Source organism: Capra hircus (assembly GCF_001704415.2).
Source record: "Capra hircus breed San Clemente chromosome X unlocalized genomic scaffold, ASM170441v1, whole genome shotgun sequence".
NCBI lineage: Eukaryota > Metazoa > Chordata > Mammalia > Artiodactyla > Bovidae > Capra > Capra hircus.
In genome coordinates, this window is record NW_017189517.1 from 42,256,583 (window position 1) to 42,263,841 (window position 7,259).

At 36.7% G+C, this 7,259-nt stretch overlaps 1 non-coding gene across 1 annotated transcript; it reads left to right on the top strand.

Moving 5' to 3' along the window:
• The first annotated feature begins 3,238 nt into the window (after window positions 1–3,238).
• Window positions 3,239–3,310, top strand: TRNAC-ACA. Its single transcript has one exon. It is a non-coding gene; the product is annotated as a tRNA-Cys (tRNA).
• Window positions 3,311–7,259: the final 3,949 nt, after the last annotated feature.

The following is a 7,259-nucleotide window of genomic DNA, read 5'->3' on the forward strand; positions in this document are numbered from 1 at the left end:
TTCCAATTTACTAGCTTTATCCCCTTTTTGAAATTCATATAAATGAAACATATATGCTCTCTTGTACTTGTTTTTGAGTTGAATATTATCAGATATTTAACTGAATTATTGGGTGTAGTTTTAGTTTATTCTCATACGATATTTCACTATATGACTGTTGCATTTCATTTATTCACCCTACTGTTTATGGATATGTGGGTTGTTTCCAGATTTTAACTCATGAATTACTACTGTAAGCACTCCCATTCATTTCTTGGTTGTCATTTTGCCTTATTTTGAATAAATCAAATATTTTTATTATTCTACTTCACCCTTTAACTGCTTGCCATTTATGTACCCATATACCATTCTTTTAGTAGTTACACTAGAGATTACATCATATGTTTTATAAACACTAATATGATTTAGTATTTGGGTATGTCTCAGATAATCATAGGACTTTATACTTTTAATATTTGTAATAATATAATTCTAATTGTATTTTCCATATTTGATTTATTATCATCATTTATTTTAATTGCAGATAGATTTTTAAACTCCACAAGTAGGTATTATTGTTATTTCATATAGCCAATATAGATTCAGATTTATCCATGCATTTAACCTTTCAATTACTTTTTGTTTCTTCTTAAATTTCTATGTACCCATCTGGGATCATTTCCTTTTCACTCAAGAGCCCCTTTAGGGATTGTTTTTGGTGTGAGCATATTGGCTACACAATCTGTTTTATTTGTTTAGAAATGTCTTCATTTTGCCTGCAGTTTTGAAGGCAATTTTTTTTTCTGGTTTTAGGATTCTAGATTCGCTGTTATTTTCATTCAGTACGTTTAAGATATCATTCCATTATCTTCTGCCTTCCACCATTCTGTTGAGAAGTTGGCTGTCAGACTTGTCCATTTAAAAATGTATAGCAAAAACCACTACAATATTGTAAAGCAATTAGCCTCCAACTAAAATAAATAAATTTTAAAAAAAGAAAAAAATCTAAAAAAAAAGTAATCTTTTTCTTCTGTGCCTGCTCTAAGATTTTCCTTCCTTTGATTTTCAATAGATTTACTAAGATATACCTAGATGTGTGTTTCTTGGTATTTTTTTCTGCTTAACATCTGAAGCATTCTTTAACTCTCTGGTTTGATGCTGTCAATCAACTTTAGTAATTTCTTGATCATTACTTCTTTAAATGTTACATCAGTCTGATTTTTCTCTCTTTCTTCTCTAAGATGACCATTAGATATATGTGAAGCCTTTAAAAAAGAAAAAAAAAACAGATTCTATATGTTTCATATACATTTCCATATTTTTCATTCTTTTTTCTAATCATGATTCAACATGGGTATGCATGTTTGTGCTCAGACCCTATTGACTGGGGCCCACCAGGCTCCCCTGTCCATGGAATTTTCTGAGGCAAGAATACTGGAGTCCGTTGCCATTTCCTACTCCAGGGGATCTTCCATAGCCAGGGACTGAAACTGTGTCTCTTGCATCTCCTGCATTGGCAGGCAGATTCTTTACCACTGTTCTAGCTGGAAAGTCCATTTTCACATGAATATTTCTTACTAATTTATCTCCTGGTACACTAATCCTCTGCTTAGCTGCTTTCACTCTTCTATTAAATCCATATTTGATTGAATATTAGACATTATATATGAAAAATTATAAGGGCTTCCCTGAGAGCTCAGTGGTAAGGAATCTGCCTGCAATGCAATAGATACAGCAGGAGCTGCAGGTTTGATACCTGGGTCAGAAAGATCCCCTGGAGATGAAAATGGCAACCCACTTCAGTATTCTTTACTGGAAAATCCCATAGACAGAGGAGCCTGGTGGGGCTCAGTTCATGGGATTGCAAAAGAATCAGATATGACTTAGCAACTAAGCAACAAACAACAATGAGAAACTATAGAAATATAATGTGACATTTTTCTTGAGAGAACACACTCTATTTTTTGACAGGTAACCAGAGTGAGTTGATTATCTTAATCCATTCATGAGCTGAGCTGAATTAAGTCTAGATTTCAAATACTATAATACATGGTATACTTGTTTTTTGTCAGTCCTAGGGTCTGTCTCAAGGGGTCCCAATCTAGCCTGGTGAATTTCCCAGAGCTCCTCCTGTTTTGAAGATATTGAACTCCAAATTTGTCTACCCAGATCCATTAAGTAGATGATAACCACTTAGCACTTCAGCTCATCTCTGATCAGCTTAGTTTCTAGCTCTGTGCAGTATAAGAATTAACAAATAATCCCATATATACAGAATACTGGTCTCACCTCACTGAGTTTCTCTTCTTTCTGAGATTTTTGACAACCTCAAGCCCTGCTTACTTTGGAAGTTCTTTTAAACCTTTAAACAGATTCCCTTTTATATTTTATCTAATTTTTTTTTAATGGGATAGTCTTTTGGACTCTGTGGAAGAGGGAGAAGGTGGAATGATTTGGGAGAATGGCATTGAAACATGTATAATATCATATAAGAAATGAATCACCAGTCCAGGTTCGATGCAGGATACAGGATGCTTGGGGCTGGTGCACTGGGATGACCCAGAGGGATGGTACAGGGAGGGAGGTGGGAGGGGGGTTCAGGATGGGGAACACGTGTACACCTGTGGTGGATTCATGTTTATGTATGGCAAAACCAATACAATATTGTAAAGTAATTAGCCTCCAATTAAAATAAATAAATTTAAATTAAAAAAAGGACATTATGAAAATTAAAAAAAAAGAAAAAAATGGAATAGTTCACTACTACGACTCCCAAACTCTCTAACGTTATCTATTTTGACTTGTAATGGAAAGGCTCTAATTAAATAATGTTAATAGGGTTTCAGTACATACTTATTTTGATGCATGAGCAAAAATTATTCTTGCTGAATACTGAACATACCATGGATTTGTGGTCATTGTTTTACTTTTTAAGATTTAAAATTTAAACATTTCAGTATATTTATTTATGTGTGAGTGCTTGTACTAATATAAGCAAGTTGGTAGTAGCAGTTGCCATGATTTCAAATAAGATTCTTGTGCAGTTTTTTTATTCTTTGTTTAAAGAAAAAAAAAGTTCTTACTATTGTAAGGGAAAGAGTTGAAGACCTTAAGTGAGTAATTAAGTTGTAATAAAAATTCAAAAAAATGTAGCTTAAGCCAAAAGGATTTTATTGACTTAAATAACTACTACGTTCAAGAGTAGATTCTGGCTTGGGGCCCATCTGGAACAAGGGACTCTTAAGATGGTGCCAGGACTTCCCTGGTGGCTCAGATGGTAAAGCTTCTGCCTACAATGCGGGAGACCCAGGTTCAATCCCTGGCTCGGGAGGATCTCCTGGAGAAGGAAATGGCAACCCACTCAAGTATTCTTGCCTAGAAAATCCCAAGGACAGAGAAGCCTGGTAGGCTACAGTCCATGGGGTCGCAAGAGTCAGACATGACTGAGCGACTTCACTTTCACTTAAGGTGATGTCAGAAGTTACTCTTTTTTCTATCTTTAAAATTAATTTTTTTCTTTTGTATAATGGTCTTATTTTGTTAAGTTAGATTTTTCTATACAGTGGGAAAGGTGGCTTTAAATGTAGCCAATCCAAACAGTAGAGAAACCCTTTCTCTTCTATTGTCTCTTTTTGTCCCTATAGTACATATACATATGTAATGGATGAGTCACATGCCCAACCACAGTCTGATCATCTGTGAAGATATGGTACTATAACTGCCTAAACTTTGATCATCTTTGTGGTCAGGGATGCAGATCACTGTGATTGACAGTCCCAGCATGATTACCTAGGGAAATGCAGCTGCTTGTTATAATTTCTTTCTTTAAGGTATTCTGGAGAATGCTTGAAGAACCTGTATTTATGGGTCATATGTCATTATAAGTCAGTAAGAAGTATTCAGAAGGATGTAGGGCCTTTGTTTGTCCTGTGCTTAATTACATGGCTGCATTTTGGTAGTTCATAACCTGATCAAGATTTTGGGTTCAGTTCCTCCGCATTACCTAGCCCTGGCATAAAAGATTTGGTCTGAATATATATTGGAAATAAAGGAAATATACTCAGTGAGAGGAACCTACCTGTCAGCTCATCCAGACACACTCGATACCAAGATCTTCCTTTTAGAGTAACTGCCTAATATCTGCTTTTGCTAGTTTTCCCTTGTAGCATTTCATCCAACCATGTTCTCCTACTTATTTTTATTTACATACTCCAGATTATTCATGCTTTAGGACTGGCTACTATTCAGATGGGTAGTGTATAAAGATTCATTAGGTTGTCAATATTTTTTGTTCTGGGTGCTTACTTCTGTTCTGCATAATTTTACTTGGTCTCAAAAAAATTCTAATTACTCACGTTGTTTTAATTATACTTTTGTCAACTATGGGTGCAATAGAGACCTGAATCTTAAAAACTACATGCCCTTCAGAGGTAGTGAATATTCAAAGGTAGAAGTAGTATTCAAATTTTCAGGTAACTTTGACTTCAAAGCCCAAATTTGCTTCAAGGAAGCAAGCGATTGGAAGTTTATACAAGGAGACAGGAGACTACATGACAGCTGTGTTCATGCCTTCTACCTTTCAGAGGAACTGAACTCTCAGAGGATTATGGTGCTAATCAAAAGGCAAGAATTAGTTTCAGAGTTTCTAGGATTAAATCTGTAGCAGGGGCACCAACTGAAGATAGCGCAAGCACCAGGAACTGAAGGGACAGTCTACTAGGGAAAACTGAGATTGTAATACCAAAGCTATCAAGTCTAAATGCCAAATTTAGAGATCAAAGTTAGGGTAAGTCAAGATTCCAAGCTTGACAGAAGCAGGATGAATGGTCAGTGGTTCTGAAAGAGTGTGGGCAGGGGGAGATTCCCAAAATTATTGCCACCAATTAAGTAGGTATTTGTGGTTCACATTATTAGGGAATTTAGTATTTAGGTGGATACTATAGATTTAAAGGGCCAGAAATAGATCACACAACAGCCAAAATAGGCAAGAGTTCTTAGTATATTCAGCAAGGAAAAGGGCTAAAAAAAGAATAGGTGAATGTTCTGGAAAGCAGTGATTAATGCTATGTGGCACTAAGACTTGCAAAGAACTAATTAAAAGCTGCCATCCCCCAGGTCAAACCCTTTGAATGGGAGATGGGAAACAACTCAGCTAAGGCTTTGAAATGGGTAGGATTCCAAGACAAAGAGTGACAAATAGCAGTTACTGCCATTAGTTAATGAACAGTTTTCCAGCTTGTCCAGTGTAAAAGGGATTGCTAATCCCCCTATTGTTTTTTCAGCCTCACCCACAGATTAGCACTGCCATTAATCTCCTTACACTCCAAACCCTGGCAACTCTTAAAAGGAATTTTCCAGGCACTTTAGTTCAGGGCTGTAATGGTCACAGCTCACAAGTCATGCACTGATTCCTTCTGCACCTGGAAATTGTGGGTGGGGGCTGGTTTTCTGCTAGACCTCAATGACTAATTCACACCTGCACTTTCTATTGTTCCTGTTGGCAAGAGAAATATTTCACAAAACAGCTTGAACAGAGAGTTGTCAAAAAATTTGGGCAGCAATTCCGACATGGGCTTTGTTTTCTTCAAGATTGAAAGTAGGTGAGATATTGCAGGATCTTAGAATTAGTATATCATTTTTTTATAACTTGTCTTAATTTAGTAACTTTTACTGGGAAGAAAAAGAACTACAGTTTCCTTTGGTATAAATGAACCTGAGGAAGTATATCTCCTCTCTTTAGCTATTATGCCTACTAATTTGGGGAATTTGGGTATGACTCCAATATTATGATGCTGTTTATCGAAGGTGACTTTGAAGAAGTATCATGTTAATTCACACCCTAGCTAATTTGCTCAAGCTAACACTCACTGATTACTGTGTCTTCAAAAGAAAGAAAAATCTACTATAACTGAGAAGTAATTTAAAAGTCAAGGGCATGCCAGTTCTTTGGAGTGGAGAGAGTAGGAGAAAAAATCTAGGCTTTGGAAGAAAGTAAATCCATAGTTTGCAATTAAACACCTAATTAACACTGTAAAGTATCAATCGACACACTGTAGGTATCCAACAAATGTTCTATCATGTTCCTACAGCAGATTATGGATGTCATTCAAGGTGCCAGAACTAGGTTAGTTTTAGGCAAAAATTTAGGAAATGGACTGTAGTCAGGAATCAGAAAAAGACTGAATTAGAATCAAAGCAGCAAGCCAGGCTCAAGATATGTAGAAAGTCAATATAAGGATAAAACTTGGTCAGCAGCTGTATGAACAAGTAGGAATAAAGATACAATTATAGACAAAAAAATATGCAAGATGTCCAAAGCTCATGTTGTTTCCAAGGTGATGGATGATGCAAGAAATCTAGAAGCTTGTGGTCCAAATATAGTTTCTGGAGATTATGGGGGCAAATAAACTGAAACTGAAAAGATAAAATAAGGCAGAGAGGCCAGACTAGAATTCTCAGACCAGTAGATGTAAAATGGTGGTAGCATTTTAGTTATGAACAAGTTTTCCTTGGTCATAAAGCAATAAAAAAAAAAAAAAAAAAAAAAAAAAAAAAAAAAAAAAAAAAAAAAAAAAAAAAAAAAAAAAAAAAATCAACTTGGTCTATGACAAGGTTTTGAAAGGCAAATGTAAATAGGCAGATGTTATAATCCCTTGGACTGGTAAAGGAGATCCCAACCAGTCCATTCTAAAGGAGGAGATCAGTCCCTGGGGTGTGGGCCATCTGCTTGCACTTTACTCACATCTTTTCAGTTCCTATGGTCATTTAGTCCCAACTATCAGGTGTTGGATAAGACTCTTGAAAGTCCCTTGGACTGAAAGAAGACCAACAGTCATTCTGAAGGAGATCAGCCTGGATTTTGGAAGGAATGATGCTAAAGCGAAACCAATACTTGCATCATGTGAAGAGTTGACTCATTGGAAAAGACTTTGATGCTGGGAGGGATTGGGGGCAGGAGAAGGGGAAGACAGAGGATGAGATGGCTGGATGGCATCACTGACTCGATGGGCGTGAGCCTGAGTGAACTCAGGGAGCTGGTGATGGACAGGGAGGCCTGGCATACTGCGATTCATGGGGTCACAGAGTCGGACACGACTGAGCGACTGAACTGAACTGGACTGATCAGGAATGGCTTTGCCCTAGTCTGGCACCAATAAGTCTGTCTCTAATGAGGAGGGACTAGGGAAGTCTGATTTAGTTTTTCCACACTTCAGCAACCCAATGGTTCTGCTTCTCATCTAGTGCCTGATTTTATCCCAGCTAGGGTCTTATTCCTTGTA